The following is a 24,351-nucleotide window of genomic DNA, read 5'->3' as shown; positions in this document are numbered from 1 at the left end:
GCAAAAACCAATCAACACACTGAGTCGAGATATTTGGCTTTATTTCAGTTCTGCAGAATCGGGGGCCGGGCGTTTCACAACAGCCAGCACACCACGCGTTTCCGACAGTCCCAGGTTCACAGTGATGAGACACAGCCCATGGGTGAGCTACAGTTCCCTTACCATCCCTCATCAGACACATGCATTCAAGCCCATGTTGGGAATATTTTGGGAGATCCCCCTCATTAGGCCAATTAAGGTTTAATTTCAGGAGTTCAGCTCAAGTTCCATCACAGTTCTATTACAATTCTATACACAGTGCTCCTGGAACTTTTTAACCCTATTCTTGTGACAGCCCCACTCTAACCTTTTCCTAACCCATGACCCATGTACCAACCACTCTCTGTTTCCTTCACAAACAGGACAAAATGCCTTTTATTCCAAAAAGGTAAAAACCCCACTCCCTTTTTCCTTCAAAACAGTACAAAATGGCTTTTGTTACAAAACCAGAAAAACCCGCTATCACTAGCAGACGCTGCAAAGTCGAAACAGAACAAACGCACCCCCCCTGCCCACAGGAGAACAGACACAGTCCAGGGAAAGGCCCGAGACGGGAACCCCGCGATGCTGCAGCTGCCCCTCGGCAGGACAAGGTTCAGCGCAGCTCCCGAGTCTCTGCCACCGGAGCAGCAGCTTTGGGCTCCCAGACGGCAGCTGCTGAGGAGCCAGACAGCTCTTGGCGAAGGTCTTGAAGTTCCTCGCCGATCTTTGCACAGCACTCAACATGGTCGTGCTTCGATTTTCCTTCTTGCACCAGCTGCGTCTGCAGAAGGGACACCTGAAAGAGGCCAAAGGCTGAGCTCAGACAAGCCCACGCTGGTAGGACCAGCCCTAGCTCCACGGTACCGGCTCTCGGGGAAGACGCACCCTCTAACGCGAGCCCCGACAAACACTTGCTCTTCGGGGAACGGAAGTCACAGCTTCCCAGAGTCACCCCGGCCTCAGCTCTGATTATCAACAAGTTGACTTTCTCTCTGGCTTACCATTCACACGTACAACACCGAGACACGACACGGATATGAGAGAGAGAGGTTCCTACAGGATTAAGTAACCCAACTCTCCTTTCCAAGAGAGAGACTGGGGCTACTGCCACCTTACTGCCACAGGCTTTTTCCTCAGCAGGAGAGTTCTGGTTACACAAGGCACTGAGGAACTCTTCTGCTCTCATCTGCCTTAAAAACGTGACAGCTAGCGCGTGAAAAGGGAAAATGGAAGGGTCAACGAGGTGACTGAGGCCCAAGGGGAACGTCCTTAGACTATTCCCTATCTTCCATCCATTTCCTTTTCTGAGTTTCCTCCAATCCCTCTCCCACCCTGCCTGACCCACAGGCACCACAGAGACCAGACCTCGGGGAACGATGCTGTCTGGCCATAGCCAAGGGACACGTCTGACTGGATATTCCCACTGCCTGCCGGCCTCCCTTCCCGATGGCCAAACAAAACTCGGGCCACAGCATCGTGCAGAGCTGTGCCCATCAGCACAGCCACAGCGGCTCTGGATGAGAGCTTTCCTGCTCCTCACCCGGTTCTGCAACTCAGCCAGTTGACGACTGCAGCACGTGTGAGACTCCTCCTGGGAAGAAAAGGCAAGGATTTCCCTTTGGTCTCCAGTTTGGTCAGGGTCTATGTTTATGGTCTATACTCAACTTCTATGAGGTCTATGCTGGGGGGCTGCTGCCATCATTCCTCCATCTGGCCAGAGCCTCCTCCCACCAAGGAAGATCCTGGCCTCACCTGCTGAGACACCAGCATCTTGTGCTGGTCAGACTCGGAGAGAGAAGATCCGCCTGCATCTGGCAGCGCCCAACCTCTGCAACATCTCCTCAGTCTCCTCCGTTCACGTTCCACCTGCACGTTGGGTAGGAGAAAGGGTCACAGAAACCTGCCACCACACAAGGAGCAAAAGGACCTCTGGACATCCTGGCAAGGAGATGGCTGCTCAGAGACTGTGAACTGCACCACAGAACGCTGGGGCCAAAAAGCACTCCAAGTAGCCCATGGAAGAGAGCGAGCAGGAGGAAAGACTTCCTGACACAAGAGTGTTCAATGGGTGTGTATGGGGACACTGGGGCAAGAAGGCTGGTACCGCAGTGAATGTGCATTTGCGAAGGCAACGGGGTGCCAGAAGAGAGAGAAAAGATAAAAGCGTGTGGCCACAGGGGACAGTGGGAGAGGGAAGGAAACAAGCCGAGGACTCCACAGTGCTGCCTCTGGAAATGCGGTGTCTTCCAGAGGACCGTGATGCTGTGCAGAGGCAGTGAAAGCCTGGTCTACCTCCTCCAGAGTCCTCCTGAGCTCAGCATTGTATTGCGTCAACTCTGTCTTCTCCTGGTCCAGCCTTGCAACTGCTCGCTGCAGACATTCCAGCTGCTGCGACAGGAGTCTCTTCTCCGAGAGCCAGGACAGCCGCTGCCCTTCTGCAATCGCCTGCTGGGCATTCAGAGAGCAGATGATGGGAGTGGTGCCACATCAAGGAGAGAAGGGCCAGAATGGACACATCGCGGAGAGTGACCATGGAGGAAAGGACAGTGCTACGTCCCTTCTCCTCCTCCTCCCGGCCCACAGCCCAAAACAACACTCTCCCTTCCCAGGGGCCCTCCTCCACATCACCTCGGAGAAATCCCTGCGCCAAAAGAACACCCTGAAAGCGCAATGAAGCCTTCAGCCTCACCAGCCAATGGTACCATTTCCATTCTCTCTAATACCCTGGGAAAGCTGGACCTCAGGAGTCTCCATCTCTGAAAGCCTCCTCTAAGCACCACCAGTGTCGCTGCTGTTCAGCCATCCTTACAAAATTCTACTACGTTTAGTACATTCGCTTGGTCAACTGTGCCCTTTCCTTTCCATGCCAAATCCCAACCGCCACACATTGCTTAATCTTGCCTAGATAGGAGAGAACCAATCACCCACGCACAGCTCTTGGACTCGCATTAATTTTAACGGCAAGCTGCGTAGTTCTTTCATTAGTTCTGGGCTTGACGGAAAGCGTTTGAGCAGCTGAATGGTGAATTACTAGCAAACATCATCTCGGCCCAAGCACAAACACAGGCTGGGCAGAGAATGGGATTGAGAGAGCCCTGAGCAGAAGGATTCGGGGGTGTTGGTTGATGAGAAGGTCACCATGAGCCGGCAATGTGCACTGGCAGCCCAGAAAGCCCTCGGCAGCCTGGGCTGCATCCCCAGCAGCGTGGGCAGCAGAGAGAGAGGGGATTCTGCCCCTCTGCTCTGCTCTGCTCTGGGGAGAACCCCTGCAGTGCTGCCTCCAGCTCTGGGGCACCAACAGCAGAAGGACATGGACCTGTTGGAACAGGGCCAGAGGAGGCCACAGAGATGCTGCGAGGCCTGGAGCCCCTCTGCTGTGAGGACAGGCTGAGAGAGTTGGGGGGGTTCAGCCTGGAGAAGAGAAGGCCCCAGGGAGACCTTAGAGCCCCTTCCAGTCCCTAAAGGGGCTCTGGAAAATCTGGAGAGGGACTCCTGATCAGGGAGCGGAGCAACGGGAGAAGGGGGAACGGTTTTAAACTGAAAGAAGGGAGATTAGATATAGGGAAGAAATTTTTAGAAATTGTTCGATATAAGGAAGAAATTCTTTGCTGGAAGGCTGGTGAGCCCCTGGCCCAGGTTGCCCAGAGAAGCTGTGGCTGCCCCATCCCTGGACGTGTTGAAGGCCAGGTTGGACGGGGCTTTGAGCAACCTGGTCTAGTGGGAGGTGTCCCTGCCCAGGGCAGGGATGTGAAACGAGATGGTCTTTAAGGTCCCTTCCCACTCTAACCATTCTATGATTCTATGGTAAGGAGCCTGAGAAGAAGAGGAAAAGTGGGGCTGGCAATTCATTAGCCAGTGGTCGTCCCCTGAAGCCATCCCAGTCTGAAAAGGGGTGGCACGCTTCTGAGATGTGCACCCCGGTGGAGGCATGCATTTCTGTGCTACCTTGGAGAAACACAAGGGCTTTCTCACGCTCAATTTCTCCCCTTTGTTTCACTCGGGGTCAAAAATGATGCCTCGTGGTGACAGATTGGAGGAGGAGGAGGAGGTTGTCTCTTGCTCATTTGCTTAAGCACACCGACACCAGAAGTACCTCTACCCTTAATGAATATTTAACAAAGACCTCAACAAAAACTGAAACTGTCTTCCTATGCAATACTATTTGAAAGACTGATACAACTCCCCAGAACTGAGGTACCCACTCATATAATTTCATTAGCAGGAAATGAAAATGAGACACAGTAGATTTTACAGGTTCAGAAATTGTTAAAATACAATAAGGCCCAGGCAGAGGTAATACAACCAGTACCTCTAGAAGAGGCTCTGCACCACTTCAACCTCGGGAATTAATGTTCCAGTAAAAGTACACAAAAGAAAGAATAACTTGTGTACTTGGTGGGAGGGGCCATTTTTTTTATGGCTAAGGTTTCTCAGCAGGAAAGGTGGAGGAAAAACAGACTTGGATCCACCACTCCCACCTAAAAGCTGCAGCCAGTCTCCCCCTGGGGACCGCTCTGCCACCTGTCCTTTGGGTCTCCTCGCTGCGCAGCGGGGAGGCAGGTCTATTGTGGAGGCCCAGAACGGTGCAGCGGAGCAGGTTCGAGCAGCCGGTGCCAGGGCTCACCCAAAGGGAGCTGCAAGCAGGGAATGGGAAAAACCAGGGCGGGAGGAGATGTCCCTAAATCAGGGTTCTTCACCCGCTGGGCAAAAACCAATCAACACACTGAGTCGAGATATTTGGCTTTATTTCAGTTCTGCAGAATCGGGGGCCGGGCGTTTCACAACAGCCAGCACACCACGCGTTTCCGACAGTCCCAGGTTCACAGTGATGAGACACAGCCCATGGGTGAGCTACAGTTCCCTTACCATCCCTCATCAGACACATGCATTCAAGCCCATGTTGGGAATATTTTGGGAGATCCCCCTCATTAGGCCAATTAAGGTTTAATTTCAGGAGTTCAGCTCAAGTTCCATCACAGTTCTATTACAATTCTATACACAGTGCTCCTGGAACTTTTTAACCCTATTCTTGTGACAGCCCCACTCTAACCTTTTCCTAACCCATGACCCATGTACCAACCACTCTCTGTTTCCTTCACAAACAGGACAAAATGCCTTTTATTCCAAAAAGGTAAAAACCCCACTCCCTTTTTCCTTCAAAACAGTACAAAATGGCTTTTGTTACAAAACCAGAAAAACCCGCTATCACTAGCAGACGCTGCAAAGTCGAAACAGAACAAACGCACCCCCCCTGCCCACAGGAGAACAGACACAGTCCAGGGAAAGGCCCGAGACGGGAACCCCGCGATGCTGCAGCTGCCCCTCGGCAGGACAAGGTTCAGCGCAGCTCCCGAGTCTCTGCCACCGGAGCAGCAGCTTTGGGCTCCCAGACGGCAGCTGCTGAGGAGCCAGACAGCTCTTGGCGAAGGTCTTGAAGTTCCTCGCCGATCTTTGCACAGCACTCAACATGGTCGTGCTTCGATTTTCCTTCTTGCACCAGCTGCGTCTGCAGAAGGGACACCTGAAAGAGGCCAAAGGCTGAGCTCAGACAAGCCCACGCTGGTAGGACCAGCCCTAGCTCCACGGTACCGGCTCTCGGGGAAGACGCACCCTCTAACGCGAGCCCCGACAAACACTTGCTCTTCGGGGAACGGAAGTCACAGCTTCCCAGAGTCACCCCGGCCTCAGCTCTGATTATCAACAAGTTGACTTTCTCTCTGGCTTACCATTCACACGTACAACACCGAGACACGACACGGATATGAGAGAGAGAGGTTCCTACAGGATTAAGTAACCCAACTCTCCTTTCCAAGAGAGAGACTGGGGCTACTGCCACCTTACTGCCACAGGCTTTTTCCTCAGCAGGAGAGTTCTGGTTACACAAGGCACTGAGGAACTCTTCTGCTCTCATCTGCCTTAAAAACGTGACAGCTAGCGCGTGAAAAGGGAAAATGGAAGGGTCAACGAGGTGACTGAGGCCCAAGGGGAACGTCCTTAGACTATTCCCTATCTTCCATCCATTTCCTTTTCTGAGTTTCCTCCAATCCCTCTCCCACCCTGCCTGACCCACAGGCACCACAGAGACCAGACCTCGGGGAACGATGCTGTCTGGCCATAGCCAAGGGACACGTCTGACTGGATATTCCCACTGCCTGCCGGCCTCCCTTCCCGATGGCCAAACAAAACTCGGGCCACAGCATCGTGCAGAGCTGTGCCCATCAGCACAGCCACAGCGGCTCTGGATGAGAGCTTTCCTGCTCCTCACCCGGTTCTGCAACTCAGCCAGTTGACGACTGCAGCACGTGTGAGACTCCTCCTGGGAAGAAAAGGCAAGGATTTCCCTTTGGTCTCCAGTTTGGTCAGGGTCTATGTTTATGGTCTATACTCAACTTCTATGAGGTCTATGCTGGGGGGCTGCTGCCATCATTCCTCCATCTGGCCAGAGCCTCCTCCCACCAAGGAAGATCCTGGCCTCACCTGCTGAGACACCAGCATCTTGTGCTGGTCAGACTCGGAGAGAGAAGATCCGCCTGCATCTGGCAGCGCCCAACCTCTGCAACATCTCCTCAGTCTCCTCCGTTCACGTTCCACCTGCACGTTGGGTAGGAGAAAGGGTCACAGAAACCTGCCACCACACAAGGAGCAAAAGGACCTCTGGACATCCTGGCAAGGAGATGGCTGCTCAGAGACTGTGAACTGCACCACAGAACGCTGGGGCCAAAAAGCACTCCAAGTAGCCCATGGAAGAGAGCGAGCAGGAGGAAAGACTTCCTGACACAAGAGTGTTCAATGGGTGTGTATGGGGACACTGGGGCAAGAAGGCTGGTACCGCAGTGAATGTGCATTTGCGAAGGCAACGGGGTGCCAGAAGAGAGAGAAAAGATAAAAGCGTGTGGCCACAGGGGACAGTGGGAGAGGGAAGGAAACAAGCCGAGGACTCCACAGTGCTGCCTCTGGAAATGCGGTGTCTTCCAGAGGACCGTGATGCTGTGCAGAGGCAGTGAAAGCCTGGTCTACCTCCTCCAGAGTCCTCCTGAGCTCAGCATTGTATTGCGTCAACTCTGTCTTCTCCTGGTCCAGCCTTGCAACTGCTCGCTGCAGACATTCCAGCTGCTGCGACAGGAGTCTCTTCTCCGAGAGCCAGGACAGCCGCTGCCCTTCTGCAATCGCCTGCTGGGCATTCAGAGAGCAGATGATGGGAGTGGTGCCACATCAAGGAGAGAAGGGCCAGAATGGACACATCGCGGAGAGTGACCATGGAGGAAAGGACAGTGCTACGTCCCTTCTCCTCCTCCTCCCGGCCCACAGCCCAAAACAACACTCTCCCTTCCCAGGGGCCCTCCTCCACATCACCTCGGAGAAATCCCTGCGCCAAAAGAACACCCTGAAAGCGCAATGAAGCCTTCAGCCTCACCAGCCAATGGTACCATTTCCATTCTCTCTAATACCCTGGGAAAGCTGGACCTCAGGAGTCTCCATCTCTGAAAGCCTCCTCTAAGCACCACCAGTGTCGCTGCTGTTCAGCCATCCTTACAAAATTCTACTACGTTTAGTACATTCGCTTGGTCAACTGTGCCCTTTCCTTTCCATGCCAAATCCCAACCGCCACACATTGCTTAATCTTGCCTAGATAGGAGAGAACCAATCACCCACGCACAGCTCTTGGACTCGCATTAATTTTAACGGCAAGCTGCGTAGTTCTTTCATTAGTTCTGGGCTTGACGGAAAGCGTTTGAGCAGCTGAATGGTGAATTACTAGCAAACATCATCTCGGCCCAAGCACAAACACAGGCTGGGCAGAGAATGGGATTGAGAGAGCCCTGAGCAGAAGGATTCGGGGGTGTTGGTTGATGAGAAGGTCACCATGAGCCGGCAATGTGCACTGGCAGCCCAGAAAGCCCTCGGCAGCCTGGGCTGCATCCCCAGCAGCGTGGGCAGCAGAGAGAGAGGGGATTCTGCCCCTCTGCTCTGCTCTGCTCTGGGGAGAACCCCTGCAGTGCTGCCTCCAGCTCTGGGGCACCAACAGCAGAAGGACATGGACCTGTTGGAACAGGGCCAGAGGAGGCCACAGAGATGCTGCGAGGCCTGGAGCCCCTCTGCTGTGAGGACAGGCTGAGAGAGTTGGGGGGGTTCAGCCTGGAGAAGAGAAGGCCCCAGGGAGACCTTAGAGCCCCTTCCAGTCCCTAAAGGGGCTCTGGAAAATCTGGAGAGGGACTCCTGATCAGGGAGCGGAGCAACGGGAGAAGGGGGAACGGTTTTAAACTGAAAGAAGGGAGATTAGATATAGGGAAGAAATTTTTAGAAATTATTCGATATAAGGAAGAAATTCTTTGCTGGAAGGCTGGTGAGCCCCTGGCCCAGGTTGCCCAGAGAAGCTGTGGCTGCCCCATCCCTGGACGTGTTGAAGGCCAGGTTGGACGGGGCTTTGAGCAACCTGGTCTAGTGGGAGGTGTCCCTGCCCAGGGCAGGGATGTGAAACGAGATGGTCTTTAAGGTCCCTTCCCACTCTAACCATTCTATGATTCTATGGTAAGGAGCCTGAGAAGAAGAGGAAAAGTGGGGCTGGCAATTCATTAGCCAGTGGTCGTCCCCTGAAGCCATCCCAGTCTGAAAAGGGGTGGCACGCTTCTGAGATGTGCACCCCGGTGGAGGCATGCATTTCTGTGCTACCTTGGAGAAACACAAGGGCTTTCTCACGCTCAATTTCTCCCCTTTGTTTCACTCGGGGTCAAAAATGATGCCTCGTGGTGACAGATTGGAGGAGGAGGAGGAGGTTGTCTCTTGCTCATTTGCTTAAGCACACCGACACCAGAAGTACCTCTACCCTTAATGAATATTTAACAAAGACCTCAACAAAAACTGAAACTGTCTTCCTATGCAATACTATTTGAAAGACTGATACAACTCCCCAGAACTGAGGTACCCACTCATATAATTTCATTAGCAGGAAATGAAAATGAGACACAGTAGATTTTACAGGTTCAGAAATTGTTAAAATACAATAAGGCCCAGGCAGAGGTAATACAACCAGTACCTCTAGAAGAGGCTCTGCACCACTTCAACCTCGGGAATTAATGTTCCAGTAAAAGTACACAAAAGAAAGAATAACTTGTGTACTTGGTGGGAGGGGCCATTTTTTTTATGGCTAAGGTTTCTCAGCAGGAAAGGTGGAGGAAAAACAGACTTGGATCCACCACTCCCACCTAAAAGCTGCAGCCAGTCTCCCCCTGGGGACCGCTCTGCCACCTGTCCTTTGGGTCTCCTCGCTGCGCAGCGGGGAGGCAGGTCTATTGTGGAGGCCCAGAACGGTGCAGCGGAGCAGGTTCGAGCAGCCGGTGCCAGGGCTCACCCAAAGGGAGCTGCAAGCAGGGAATGGGAAAAACCAGGGCGGGAGGAGATGTCCCTAAATCAGGGTTCTTCACCCGCTGGGCAAAAACCAATCAACACACTGAGTCGAGATATTTGGCTTTATTTCAGTTCTGCAGAATCGGGGGCCGGGCGTTTCACAACAGCCAGCACACCACGCGTTTCCGACAGTCCCAGGTTCACAGTGATGAGACACAGCCCATGGGTGAGCTACAGTTCCCTTACCATCCCTCATCAGACACATGCATTCAAGCCCATGTTGGGAATATTTTGGGAGATCCCCCTCATTAGGCCAATTAAGGTTTAATTTCAGGAGTTCAGCTAAAGTTCCATCACAGTTCTATTACAATTCTATACACAGTGCTCCTGGAACTTTTTAACCCTATTCTTGTGACAGCCCCACTCTAACCTTTTCCTAACCCATGACCCATGTACCAACCACTCTCTGTTTCCTTCACAAACAGGACAAAATGCCTTTTATTCCAAAAAGGTAAAAACCCCACTCCCTTTTTCCTTCAGAAATAGTACAAAATGGCTTTTAGTACAAAAACATAAACCCCCACTATCACTAGCACATGCTGCAAAATCTAAACAGAACAAATGCACCCCCCCTGCCCACAGGAAAACAAACACAGTCCAGGGAAGGGCCCAAGACGGGAACCCCGCGATGCTGCAGCTGCCCCTGGGCAGGACAAGGTTCAGCGCAGCTCCCGAGTCTCTGCCACCGGAGCAGCAGCTTTGGCCTTCAAGGTCTTGAAGTTCCTGGCCCATCTTTGCACAGCACTCAATCCAGTCCCGCTTCTATTTTCCGTCTTGCGCCAGCTGCGTCTGCGGAAGGGACACCTGAAAGAGGCCAAAGGCTGAGCTCAGACAAGCCCACGCTGGTAGGACCAGCCCTAGCTCCACGGTACCGGCTCTCGGGGAAGACGCACCCTCTAACGCCAGCCCCGACAAACACTTGCTCTTCGGGGAATGGAAGTCACAGGCTCCCAGAGTCACCCCGGCCTCAGCTCAGATTATCAACAAGTTGACTTTCTCTCTGGCTTACCATTCACACGTACAACCCCGAGACATCACACGGATATGAGAGAGAGAGGTTCCTACAGGATTAAGTCACCCAACTCTCCTTTCCAAGAGAGAGACGGGGGCTACTGCCACCTTACTGCCACAGGCTTTTTCCTCAGCAGGAGAGTTCTGGTTACACAAGGCACTGAGGAACTCTTCTGCTCTCATCTGCCTTAAAAACGTGACAGCTAGCGCGTGAAAAGGGAAAATGGAAGGGTCAACGAGGTGACTGAGGCCCAAGGGGAACGTCCTTAGACTATTCCCTATCTTCCATCCATTTCCTTTTCTGAGTTTCCTCCAATCCCTCTCCCACCCTGCCTGACCCACAGGCACCACAGAGACCAGACCTCGGGGAACGATGCTGTCTGGCCATGGCCAAGGGACGCGTCTGACTGGGTATTCCCACTGCCTGCCGGTCTCCCTTCCCGATGGCCAAACAAAACTCGGGCCACAGCATCGTGCAGAGCTGTGCCCATCAGCACAGCCACAGCGGCTCTGGATGAGAGCTTTCCTGCTCCTCACCCGGTTCTGCAACTCAGCCAGTTGACGACTGCAGCACGTGTGAGACTCCTCCTGGGAAGAAAAGGCAAGGATTTCCCTTTGGTCTCCAGTTTGGTCAGGGTCTATGTTTATGGTCTATACTCAACTTCTATGAGGTCTATGCTGGGGGGCTGCTGCCATCATTCCTCCATCTGGCCAGAGCCTCCTCCCACCAAGGAAGATCCTGGTCTCACCTGCTGAGACACCAGCATCTTGTGCTGGTCAGACTTGGAGAGAGAAGATCTGCCTGCATCTGTCAGCGCCCAAGCTCTGCAACATCTCCTCAGTCTCCTCCGTTCACGTTCCACCTGCACGTTGGGTAGGAGAAAGGGTCACAGAAACCTGCCACCACACAAGGAGCAAAAGGACCTCTGGACATCCTGGCAAGGAGATGGCTGCTCAGAGACTGTGAATTGCACCACAGAACGCTGGGGCCAAAAAGCACTCCAAGTAGCCCACGGAAGAGAGCGAGCAGGAGGAAAGACTTCCTGATGCCAGAGTGTCCAATGGGTGCGGATGGGGACACTGGGGCAAGAAGGCTGGTACCGCAGTGAATGTGCATTTGCGAAGGCAACGGGGTGCCAGAAGAGAGAGAAAAGATAAAAGCGTGTGGCCACAGGGGACAGTGGGAGAGGGAAGGAAACAAGCCAAGGACTCCACAGTGCTGCCTCTGGAAATGCGGTGTCTTCCAGAGGACCGTGATGCTGCGCAGAGGCAGCGAAAGCCTGGTCTACCTCCTCCAGAGTCCTCCTGAGCTCAGCATTGTGTTGCGTCAACTCCGTCTTCTCCTGGTCCAGCCTTGCAACTGCTCGCTGCAGACGTTCCAGCCGCTGCGACAGGAGTCTCTTCTCCGAGAGCCAGGACAGCCGCTGCCCTTCTGCAATCGCCTGCTGGGCATTCAGAGAGCAGATGATGGGAGTGGTGCCACAGAAAGGAGAGAAGGGCCAGAGTCAACACATCGCGGAGAGTGACCATGGAGGAAAGGACAGTGCTACGTCCCTTCTCCTCCTCCTCCCGGCCCACAGCCCAAAACAACACTCTCCCTTCCCAGGGGCGCTCCTCCACATCGCCTCGGAAAAATCCACACAGGTTTGCCTGCATGCTTTTCGCCCTGTGGCACAAGAACATGCGAAAGCACAATGAAGCCTTCAACCTCACCAGCCAACGGTACCATTTCCATTCTCTCTAATACCCTGGGAAAGCTGGACCTCACGAGTCTCCATCTCTGAAAGCATCCTCTAAGCACCATCAGTGTCGCTGCTGTTCAGCCATCCTTACAAAATTCTACTACGTTTAGTACATTCGCTTGGTCAACTGTGCCCTTTCCTTTCCATGCCAAATCCCAACCGCCACACATTGCTTAATCTTGCCTAGATAGGAGAGAACCAATCACCCACGCACAGCTCTTGGACTCGCATTAATTTTAACGGCAAGCTGCGTAGTTCTTTCATTAGTTCTGGGCTTGACGGAAAGCGTTTTGAGCAGCTGAATGGTGAATTACTAGCAAACATTTTCTTCTCGGCCCAAGCACAAACACAGGCTGGGCAGAGAATGGATTGAGAGAGCCCTGAGCAGAAGGACTCGGGGGTGTTGGTTGATGAGAAGGTCACCATGAGCCGGCAATGTGCACTGCAGCCCAGAAAGCCCTCGGCAGCCTGGGCTGCATCCCCAGCAGCGTGGGCAGCAGAGAGAGAGGGGATTCTGCCCCTCTGCTCTGCTCTGGGGAGAACCCCTGCAGTGCTGCCTCCAGCTCTGGGGCACCAACAGCAGAAGGACATGGACCTGTTGGAGCGGGGCCAGAGGAGGCCACGGAGATGATCTGAGGGCTGGAGCCCCTCTGCTGTGGGGACAGGCTGAGAGAGTTGGGGGGGTTCAGCCTGGAGAAGAGAAGGCCCCAGGGAGACCTTAGAGCCCCTTCCAGTCCCTAAAGGGGCTCTGGAAAATCTGGAGAGGGACTCCTGATCAGGGAGCGGAGCAACGGGAGAAGGGGGAACGGTTTTAAATTGAAAGAAGGGAGATTAGATATAGGGAAGAAATTTTTAGAAATTGTTCGATATAAGGAAGAAATTCTTTGCTGGAAGGCTGGTGAGCCCCTGGCCCAGGTTGCCCAGAGAAGCTGTGGCTGCCCCATCCCTGGACGTGTTGAAGGCCAGGTTGGACGGGGCTTTGAGCAACCTGGTCTAGTGGGAGGTGTCCCTGCCCAGGGCAGGGATGTGAAACGAGATGGTCTTTAAGGTCCCTTCCCACTCTAACCATTCTATGATTCTATGGTAAGGAGCCTGAGAAGAAGAGGAAAAGTGGGGCTGGCAATTCATTAGCCAGTGGTCGTCCCCTGAAGCCATCCCAGTCTGAAAAGGGGTGGCACGCTTCTGAGATGTGCACCCCGGTGGAGGCATGCATTTCTGTGCTACCTTGGAGAAACACAAGGGCTTTCTCACGCTCAATTTCTCCCCTTTGTTTCACTCGGGGTCAAAAATGATGCCTCGTGGTGACAGATTGGAGGAGGAGGAGGAGGTTGTCTCTTGCTCATTTGCTTAAGCACACCGACACCAGAAGTACCTCTACCCTTAATGAATATTTAACAAAGACCTCAACAAAAACTGAAACTGTCTTCCTATGCAATACTATTTGAAAGACTGATACAACTCCCCAGAACTGAGGTACCCACTCATATAATTTCATTAGCAGGAAATGAAAATGAGACACAGTAGATTTTACAGGTTCAGAAATTGTTAAAATACAATAAGGCCCAGGCAGAGGTAATACAACCAGTACCTCTAGAAGAGGCTCTGCACCACTTCAACCTCGGGAATTAATGTTCCAGTAAAAGTACACAAAAGAAAGAATAACTTGTGTACTTGGTGGGAGGGGCCATTTTTTTTATGGCTAAGGTTTCTCAGCAGGAAAGGTGGAGGAAAAACAGACTTGGATCCACCACTCCCACCTAAAAGCTGCAGCCAGTCTCCCCCTGGGGACCGCTCTGCCACCTGTCCTTTGGGTCTCCTCGCTGCGCAGCGGGGAGGCAGGTCTATTGTGGAGGCCCAGAACGGTGCAGCGGAGCAGGTTCGAGCAGCCGGTGCCAGGGCTCACCCAAAGGGAGCTGCAAGCAGGGAATGGGAAAAACCAGGGCCGGAGGAGATGTCCCTAAATCAGGGTTCTTCACCCGCTGGGCAAAAACCAATCAACACACTGAGTCGAGATATTTGGCTTTATTTCAGTTCTGCAGAATCGGGGGCCGGGCGTTTCACAACAGCCAGCACACCACGCGTTTCCGACAGTCCCAGGTTCACAGTGATGAGATACAGCCCATGGGTGAGCTACAGTTCCCTTACCAGCCCTCATCGTACATATGCATTCAAGCCCATGTTGGGAATATTTTGGGAGATCCCCCTCATTAGGCCAATTAAGGTTTAATTTCAGGAGTTCAGCTAAAGTTCCATCACAGTTCTATTACAATTCTATACACAGTGCTCCTGGAACTTTTTAACCCTATTCTTGTGACAGCCCCACTCTAACCTTTTCCTAACCCATGACCCATGTACCAACCACTCTCTGTTTCCTTCACAAACAGGACAAAATGCCTTTATTCCAAAAAGGTAAAAACCCCACTCCCTTTTTCCTTCAGAAATAGTACAAAATGGCTTTTAGTACAAAAACATAAACCCCCACTATCACTAGCACATGCTGCAAAATCTAAACAGAACAAATGCACCCCCCCTGCCCACAGGAAAACAAACACAGTCCAGGGAAGGGCCCAAGACGGGAACCCCGCGATGCTGCAGCTGCCCCTCGGCAGGACAAGGTTCAGCGCAGCTCCCGAGTCTCTGCCACCGGAGCAGCAGCTTTGGCCTTCAAGGTCTTGAAGTTCCTGGCCCATCTTTGCACAGCACTCAATCCAGTCCCGCTTCTATTTTCCGTCTTGCGCCAGCTGCGTCTGCGGAAGGGACACCTGAAAGAGGCCAAAGGCTGAGCTCAGACAAGCCCACGCTGGTAGGACCAGCCCTAGCTCCACGGTACCGGCTCTCGGGGAAGACGCACCCTCTAACGCCAGCCCCGACAAACACTTGCTCTTCGGGGAATGGAAGTCACAGGCTCCCAGAGTCACCCCGGCCTCAGCTCAGATTATCAACAAGTTGACTTTCTCTCTGGCTTACCATTCACACGTACAACCCCGAGACACGACACGGATATGAGAGAGAGAGGTTCCTACAGGATTAAGTCACCCAACTCTCCTTTCCAAGAGAGAGACTGGGGCTACTGCCACCTTACTGCCACAGGCTTTTTCCTCAGCAGGAGAGTTCTGGTTACACAAGGCACTGAGGAACTCTTCTGCTCTCATCTGCCTTAAAAACGTGACAGCTAGCGCGTGAAAAGGGAAAATGGAAGGGTCAACGAGGTGACTGAGGCCCAAGGGGAACGTCCTTAGACTATTCCCTATCTTCCATCCATTTCCTTTTCTGAGTTTCCTCCAATCCCTCTCCCACCCTGCCTGACCCACAGGCACCACAGAGACCAGACCTCGGGGAACGATGCTGTCTGGCCATGGCCAAGGGACGCGTCTGACTGGGTATTCCCACTGCCTGCCGGTCTCCCTTCCCGATGGCCAAACAAAACTCGGGCCACAGCATCGTGCAGAGCTGTGCCCATCAGCACAGCCACAGCGGCTCTGGATGAGAGCTTTCCTGCTCCTCACCCGGTTCTGCAACTCAGCCAGTTGACGACTGCAGCACGTGTGAGACTCCTCCTGGGAAGAAAAGGCAAGGATTTCCCTTTGGTCTCCAGTTTGGTCAGGGTCTATGTTTATGGTCTATACTCAACTTCTATGAGGTCTATGCTGGGGGGCTGCTGCCATCATTCCTCCATCTGGCCAGAGCCTCCTCCCACCAAGGAAGATCCTGGTCTCACCTGCTGAGACACCAGCATCTTGTGCTGGTCAGACTCGGAGAGAGAAGATCTGCCTGCATCTGTCAGCGCCCAAGCTCTGCAACATCTCCTCAGTCTCCTCCGTTCACGTTCCACCTGCACGTTGGGTAGGAGAAAGGGTCACAGAAACCTGCCACCACACAAGGAGCAAAAGGACCTCTGGACATCCTGGCAAGGAGATGGCTGCTCAGAGACTGTGAATTGCACCACAGAACGCTGGGGCCAAAAAGCACTCCAAGTAGCCCACGGAAGAGAGCGAGCAGGAGGAAAGACTTCCTGATGCCAGAGTGTCCAATGGGTGCGGATGGGGACACTGGGGCAAGAAGGCTGGTACCGCAGTGAATGTGCATTTGCGAAGGCAACGGGGTGCCAGAAGAGAGAGAAAAGATAAAAGCGTGTGGCCACAGGGGACAGTGGGAGAGGGAAGGAAACAAGCCAAGGACTCCACAGTGCTGCCTCTGGAAATGCGGTGTCTTCCAGAGGACCGTGATGCTGCGCAGAGGCAGCGAAAGCCTGGTCTACCTCCTCCAGAGTCCTCCTGAGCTCAGCATTGTGTTGCGTCAACTCCGTCTTCTCCTGGTCCAGCCTTGCAACTGCTCGCTGCAGACGTTCCAGCCGCTGCGACAGGAGTCTCTTCTCCGAGAGCCAGGACAGCCGCTGCCCTTCTGCAATCGCCTGCTGGGCATTCAGAGAGCAGATGATGGGAGTGGTGCCACAGAAAGGAGAGAAGGGCCAGAGTCAACACATCGCGGAGAGTGACCATGGAGGAAAGGACAGTGCTACGTCCCTTCTCCTCCTCCTCCCGGCCCACAGCCCAAAACAACACTCTCCCTTCCCAGGGGCGCTCCTCCACATCGCCTCGGAAAAATCCACACAGGTTTGCCTGCATGCTTTTCGCCCTGTGGCACAAGAACATGCTGAAAGCACAATGAAGCCTTCAACCTCACCAGCCAACGGTACCATTTCCATTCTCTCTAATACCCTGGGAAAGCTGGACCTCACGAGTCTCCATCTCTGAAAGCATCCTCTAAGCACCATCAGTGTCGCTGCTGTTCAGCCATCCTTACAAAATTCTACTACGTTTAGTACATTCGCTTGGTCAACTGTGCCCTTTCCTTTCCATGCCAAATCCCAACCGCCACACATTGCTTAATCTTGCCTAGATAGGAGAGAACCAATCACCCACGCACAGCTCTTGGACTCGCATTAATTTTAACGGCAAGCTGCGTAGTTCTTTCATTAGTTCTGGGCTTGACGGAAAGCGTTTGAGCAGCTGAATGGTGAATTACTAGCAAACATTTTCTTCTCGGCCCAAGCACAAACACAGGCTGGGCAGAGAATGGATTGAGAGAGCCCTGAGCAGAAGGACTCGGGGGTGTTGGTTGATGAGAAGGTCACCATGAGCCGGCAATGTGCACTGCAGCCCAGAAAGCCCTCGGCAGCCTGGGCTGCATCCCCAGCAGCGTGGGCAGCAGAGAGAGAGGGGATTCTGCCCCTCTGCTCTGCTCTGGGGAGAACCCCTGCAGTGCTGCCTCCAGCTCTGGGGCACCAACAGCAGAAGGACATGGACCTGTTGGAGCGGGGCCAGAGGAGGCCACGGAGATGATCTGAGGGCTGGAGCCCCTCTGCTGTGGGGACAGGCTGAGAGAGTTGGGGGGGTTCAGCCTGGAGAAGAGAAGGCCCCAGGGAGACCTTAGAGCCCCTTCCAGTCCCTAAAGGGGCTCTGGAAAATCTGGAGAGGGACTCCTGATCAGGGAGCGGAGCAACGGGAGAAGGGGGAACGGTTTTAAATTGAAAGAAGGGAGATTAGATATAGGGAAGAAATTTTTAGAAATTGTTCGATATAAGGAAGAAATTCTTTGCTGGAAGGCTGGTGAGCCCCTGGCCCAGGTTGCCCAGAGAAGCTGTGGCTGCCCCATCCCTGGACGTGTTGAAGGCCAGGTTGGACGGGGCTTTGAGCAACCTGGTCTAGTGGGAGGTGTCCCTGCCCAGGGCAGGGATGTGAAACGAGATGGTCTTTAAGGTCCCTTCCCACTCTAACCATTCTATGATTCTATGGTAAGGAGCCTGAGAAGAAGAGGAAAAGTGGGGCTGGCAATTCATTAGCCAGTGGTCGTCCCCTGAAGCCATCCCAGTCTGAAAAGGGGTGGCACGCTTCTGAGATGTGCACCCCGGTGGAGGCATGCATTTCTGTGCTACCTTGGAGAAACACAAGGGCTTTCTCACGCTCAATTTCTCCCCTTTGTTTCACTCGGGGTCAAAAATGATGCCTCGTGGTGACAGATTGGAGGAGGAGGAGGAGGTTGTCTCTTGCTCATTTGCTTAAGCACACCGACACCAGAAGTACCTCTACCCTTAATGAATATTTAACAAAGACCTCAACAAAAACTGAAACTGTCTTCCTATGCAATACTATTTGAAAGACTGATACAACTCCCCAGAACTGAGGTACCCACTCATATAATTTCATTAGCAGGAAATGAAAATGAGACACAGTAGATTTTACAGGTTCAGAAATTGTTAAAATACAATAAGGCCCAGGCAGAGGTAATACAACCAGTACCTCTAGAAGAGGCTCTGCACCACTTCAACCTCGGGAATTAATGTTCCAGTAAAAGTACACAAAAGAAAGAATAACTTGTGTACTTGGTGGGAGGGGCCATTTTTTTTATGGCTAAGGTTTCTCAGCAGGAAAGGTGGAGGAAAAACAGACTTGGATCCACCACTCCCACCTAAAAGCTGCAGCCAGTCTCCCCCTGGGGACCGCTCTGCCACCTGTCCTTTGGGTCTCCTCGCTGCGCAGCGGGGAGGCAGGTCTATTGTGGAGGCCCAGAACGGTGCAGCGGAGCAGGTTCGAGCAGCCGGTGCCAGGGCTCACCCAAAGGGAGCTGCAAGCAGGGAATGGGAAAAACCAGGGCCGGAGGAGATGTCCCTAAATCAGGGTTCTTCACCCGCTGGGCAAAAACCAATCAACACACTGAGTCGAGATATTTGGCTTTATTTCAGTTCTGCAGAATCGGGGGCCGGGCGTTTCACAACAGCCAGCACACCACGCGTTTCCGACAGTCCCAGGTTCACAGTGATGAGATACAGCCCATGGGTGAGCTACAGTTCCCTTACCAGCCCTCATCGTACATATGCATTCAAGCCCATGTTGGGAATATTTTGGGAGATCCCCCTCATTAGGCCAATTAAGGTTTAATTTCAGGAGTTCAGCTAAAGTTCCATCACAGTTCTATTACAATTCTATACACAGTGCTCCTGGAACTTTTTAACCCTATTCTTGTGACAGCCCCACTCTAACCTTTTCCTAACCCATGACCCATGTACCAACCACTCTCTGTTTCCTTCACAAACAGGACAAAATGCCTTTTATTCCAAAAAGGTAAAAACCCCACTCCCTTTTTCCTTCAGAAATAGTACAAAATGGCTTTTAGTACAAAAACATAAACCCCCACTATCACTAGCACATGCTGCAAAATCTAAACAGAACAAATGCACCCCCCCTGCCCACAGGAAAACAAACACAGTCCAGGGAAGGGCCCAAGACGGGAACCCCGCGATGCTGCAGCTGCCCCTGGGCAGGACAAGGTTCAGCGCAGCTCCCGAGTCTCTGCCACCGGAGCAGCAGCTTTGGCCTTCAAGGTCTTGAAGTTCCTGGCCCATCTTTGCACAGCACTCAATCCAGTCCCGCTTCTATTTTCCGTCTTGCGCCAGCTGCGTCTGCGGAAGGGACACCTGAAAGAGGCCAAAGGCTGAGCTCAGACAAGCCCACGCTGGTAGGACCAGCCCTAGCTCCACGGTACCGGCTCTCGGGGAAGACGCACCCTCTAACGCCAGCCCCGACAAACACTTGCTCTTCGGGGAATGGAAGTCACAGGCTCCCAGAGTCACCCCGGCCTCAGCTCAGATTATCAACAAGTTGACTTTCTCTCTGGCTTACCATTCACACGTACAACCCCGAGACACGACACGGATATGAGAGAGAGAGGTTCCTACAGGATTAAGTCACCCAACTCTCCTTTCCAAGAGAGAGACGGGGGCTACTGCCACCTTACTGCCACAGGCTTTTTCCTCAGCAGGAGAGTTCTGGTTACACAAGGCACTGAGGAACTCTTCTGCTCTCATCTGCCTTAAAAACGTGACAGCTAGCGCGTGAAAAGGGAAAATGGAAGGGTCAACGAGGTGACTGAGGCCCAAGGGGAACGTCCTTAGACTATTCCCTATCTTCCATCCATTTCCTTTTCTGAGTTTCCTCCAATCCCTCTCCCACCCTGCCTGACCCACAGGCACCACAGAGACCAGACCTCGGGGAACGATGCTGTCTGGCCATGGCCAAGGGACGCGTCTGACTGGGTATTCCCACTGCCTGCCGGTCTCCCTTCCCGATGGCCAAACAAAACTCGGGCCACAGCATCGTGCAGAGCTGTGCCCATCAGCACAGCCACAGCGGCTCTGGATGAGAGCTTTCCTGCTCCTCACCCGGTTCTGCAACTCAGCCAGTTGACGACTGCAGCACGTGTGAGACTCCTCCTGGGAAGAAAAGGCAAGGATTTCCCTTTGGTCTCCAGTTTGGTCAGGGTCTATGTTTATGGTCTATACTCAACTTCTATGAGGTCTATGCTGGGGGGCTGCTGCCATCATTCCTCCATCTGGCCAGAGCCTCCTCCCACCAAGGAAGATCCTGGTCTCACCTGCTGAGACACCAGCATCTTGTGCTGGTCAGACTCGGAGAGAGAAGATCTGCCTGCATCTGTCAGCGCCCAAGCTCTGCAACATCTCCTCAGTCTCCTCCGTTCACGTTCCACCTGCACGTTGGGTAGGAGAAAGGGTCACAGAAACCTGCCACCACACAAGGAGCAAAAGGACCTCTGGACATCCTGGCAAGGAGATGGCTGCTCAGAGACTGTGAATTGCACCACAGAACGCTGGGGCCAAAAAGCACTCCAAGTAGCCCACGGAAGAGAGCGAGCAGGAGGAAAGACTTCCTGATGCCAGAGTGTCCAATGGGTGCGGATGGGGACACTGGGGCAAGAAGGCTGGTACCGCAGTGAATGTGCATTTGCGAAGGCAACGGGGTGCCAGAAGAGAGAGAAAAGATAAAAGCGTGTGGCCACAGGGGACAGTGGGAGAGGGAAGGAAACAAGCCAAGGACTCCACAGTGCTGCCTCTGGAAATGCGGTGTCTTCCAGAGGACCGTGATGCTGCGCAGAGGCAGCGAAAGCCTGGTCTACCTCCTCCAGAGTCCTCCTGAGCTCAGCATTGTGTTGCGTCAACTCCGTCTTCTCCTGGTCCAGCCTTGCAACTGCTCGCTGCAGACGTTCCAGCCGCTGCGACAGGAGTCTCTTCTCCGAGAGCCAGGACAGCCGCTGCCCTTCTGCAATCGCCTGCTGGGCATTCAGAGAGCAGATGATGGGAGTGGTGCCACAGAAAGGAGAGAAGGGCCAGAGTCAACACATCGCGGAGAGTGACCATGGAGGAAAGGACAGTGCTACGTCCCTTCTCCTCCTCCTCCCGGCCCACAGCCCAAAACAACACTCTCCCTTCCCAGGGGCGCTCCTCCACATCGCCTCGGAAAAATCCACACAGGTTTGCCTGCATGCTTTTCGCCCTGTGGCACAAGAACATGCTGAAAGCACAATGAAGCCTTCAACCTCACCAGCCAACGGTACCATTTCCATTCTCTCTAATACCCTGGGAAAGCTGGACCTCACGAGTCTCCATCTCTGAAAGCATCCTCTAAGCACCATCAGTGTCGCTGCTGTTCAGCCATCCTTACAAAATTCTACTACGTTTAGTACATTCGCTTGGTCAACTGTGCCCTTTCCTTTCCATGCCAAATCCCAACCGCCACACATTGCTTAATCTTGCCTAGATAGGAGAGAACCAATCACCCACGCACAGCTCTTGGACTCGCATTAATTTTAACGGCAAGCTGCGTAGTTCTTTCATTAGTTCTGGGCTTGACGGAAAGCGTTTGAGCAGCTGAATGGTGAATTACTAGCAAACATTTTCTTCTCGGCCCAAGCACAAACACAGGCTGGGCAGAGAATGGATTGAGAGAGCCCTGAGCAGAAGGACTCGGGGGTGTTGGTTGATGAGAAGGTCACCATGAGCCGGCAATGTGCACTGCAGCCCAGAAAGCCCTCGGCAGCCTGGGCTGCATCCCCAGCAGCGTGGGCAGCAGAGAGAGAGGGGATTCTGCCCCTCTGCTCTGCTCTGGGGAGAACCCCTGCAGTGCTGCCTCCAGCTCTGGGGCACCAACAGCAGAAGGACATGGACCTGTTGGAGCGGGGCCAGAGGAGGCCACGGAGATGATCTGAGGGCTGGAGCCCCTCTGCTGTGGGGACAGGCTGAGAGAGTTGGGGGGGTTCAGCCTGGAGAAGAGAAGGCCCCAGGGAGACCTTAGAGCCCCTTCCAGTCCCTAAAGGGGCTCTGGAAAATCTGGAGAGGGACTCCTGATCAGGGAGCGGAGCAACGGGAGAAGGGGGAACGGTTTTAAATTGAAAGAAGGGAGATTAGATATAGGGAAGAAATTTTTAGAAATTGTTCGATATAAGGAAGAAATTCTTTGCTGGAAGGCTGGTGAGCCCCTGGCCCAGGTTGCCCAGAGAAGCTGTGGCTGCCCCATCCCTGGACGTGTTGAAGGCCAGGTTGGACGGGGCTTTGAGCAACCTGGTCTAGTGGGAGGTGTCCCTGCCCAGGGCAGGGATGTGAAACGAGATGGTCTTTAAGGTCCCTTCCCACTCTAACCATTCTATGATTCTATGGTAAGGAGCCTGAGAAGAAGAGGAAAAGTGGGGCTGGCAATTCATTAGCCAGTGGTCGTCCCCTGAAGCCATCCCAGTCTGAAAAGGGGTGGCACGCTTCTGAGATGTGCACCCCGGTGGAGGCATGCATTTCTGTGCTACCTTGGAGAAACACAAGGGCTTTCTCACGCTCAATTTCTCCCCTTTGTTTCACTCGGGGTCAAAAATGATGCCTCGTGGTGACAGATTGGAGGAGGAGGAGGAGGTTGTCTCTTGCTCATTTGCTTAAGCACACCGACACCAGAAGTACCTCTACCCTTAATGAATATTTAACAAAGACCTCAACAAAAACTGAAACTGTCTTCCTATGCAATACTATTTGAAAGACTGATACAACTCCCCAGAACTGAGGTACCCACTCATATAATTTCATTAGCAGGAAATGAAAATGAGACACAGTAGATTTTACAGGTTCAGAAATTGTTAAAATACAATAAGGCCCAGGCAGAGGTAATACAACCAGTACCTCTAGAAGAGGCTCTGCACCACTTCAACCTCGGGAATTAATGTTCCAGTAAAAGTACACAAAAGAAAGAATAACTTGTGTACTTGGTGGGAGGGGCCATTTTTTTTATGGCTAAGGTTTCTCAGCAGGAAAGGTGGAGGAAAAACAGACTTGGATCCACCACTCCCACCTAAAAGCTGCAGCCAGTCTCCCCCTGGGGACCGCTCTGCCACCTGTCCTTTGGGTCTCCTCGCTGCGCAGCGGGGAGGCAGGTCTATTGTGGAGGCCCAGAACGGTGCAGCGGAGCAGGTTCGAGCAGCCGGTGCCAGGGCTCACCCAAAGGGAGCTGCAAGCAGGGAATGGGAAAAACCAGGGCCGGAGGAGATGTCCCTAAATCAGGGTTCTTCACCCGCTGGGCAAAAACCAATCAACACACTGAGTCGAGATATTTGGCTTTATTTCAGTTCTGCAGAATCGGGGGCCGGGCGTTTCACAACAGCCAGCACACCACGCGTTTCCGACAGTCCCAGGTTCACAGTGATGAGATACAGCCCATGGGTGAGCTACAGTTCCCTTACCAGCCCTCATCGTACATATGCATTCAAGCCCATGTTGGGAATATTTTGGGAGATCCCCCTCATTAGGCCAATTAAGGTTTAATTTCAGGAGTTCAGCTAAAGTTCCATCACAGTTCTATTACAATTCTATACACAGTGCTCCTGGAACTTTTTAACCCTATTCTTGTGACAGCCCCACTCTAACCTTTTCCTAACCCATGACCCATGTACCAACCACTCTCTGTTTCCTTCACAAACAGGACAAAATGCCTTTTATTCCAAAAAGGTAAAAACCCCACTCCCTTTTTCCTTCAGAAATAGTACAAAATGGCTTTTAGTACAAAAACATAAACCCCCACTATCACTAGCACATGCTGCAAAATCTAAACAGAACAAATGCACCCCCCCTGCCCACAGGAAAACAAACACAGTCCAGGGAAGGGCCCAAGACGGGAACCCCGCGATGCTGCAGCTGCCCCTGGGCAGGACAAGGTTCAGCGCAGCTCCCGAGTCTCTGCCACCGGAGCAGCAGCTTTGGCCTTCAAGGTCTTGAAGTTCCTGGCCCATCTTTGCACAGCACTCAATCCAGTCCCGCTTCTATTTTCCGTCTTGCGCCAGCTGCGTC

The 24,351-nt window shown here is 53.0% G+C and overlaps 1 long non-coding RNA gene across 1 annotated transcript; it reads right to left on the bottom strand.

Annotated features, from left to right (window-relative positions):
• Positions 1–714: 714 nt before the first annotated feature.
• Positions 715–1,887, bottom strand: LOC128916399 (uncharacterized). The gene is made up of 3 exons (XR_008468954.1): positions 1,774–1,887; positions 1,562–1,612; positions 715–817 (listed from the first exon to the last, which is right to left on the bottom strand). It is a non-coding gene; the product is annotated as an uncharacterized LOC128916399 (long non-coding RNA).
• Positions 1,888–24,351: the final 22,464 nt, after the last annotated feature.

Source organism: Rissa tridactyla, chromosome 12 (genome assembly GCF_028500815.1).
Source record: "Rissa tridactyla isolate bRisTri1 chromosome 12, bRisTri1.patW.cur.20221130, whole genome shotgun sequence".
Lineage (NCBI taxonomy): Eukaryota > Metazoa > Chordata > Aves > Charadriiformes > Laridae > Rissa > Rissa tridactyla.
This window is presented reverse-complemented; position numbering and strand designations above follow the sequence as displayed.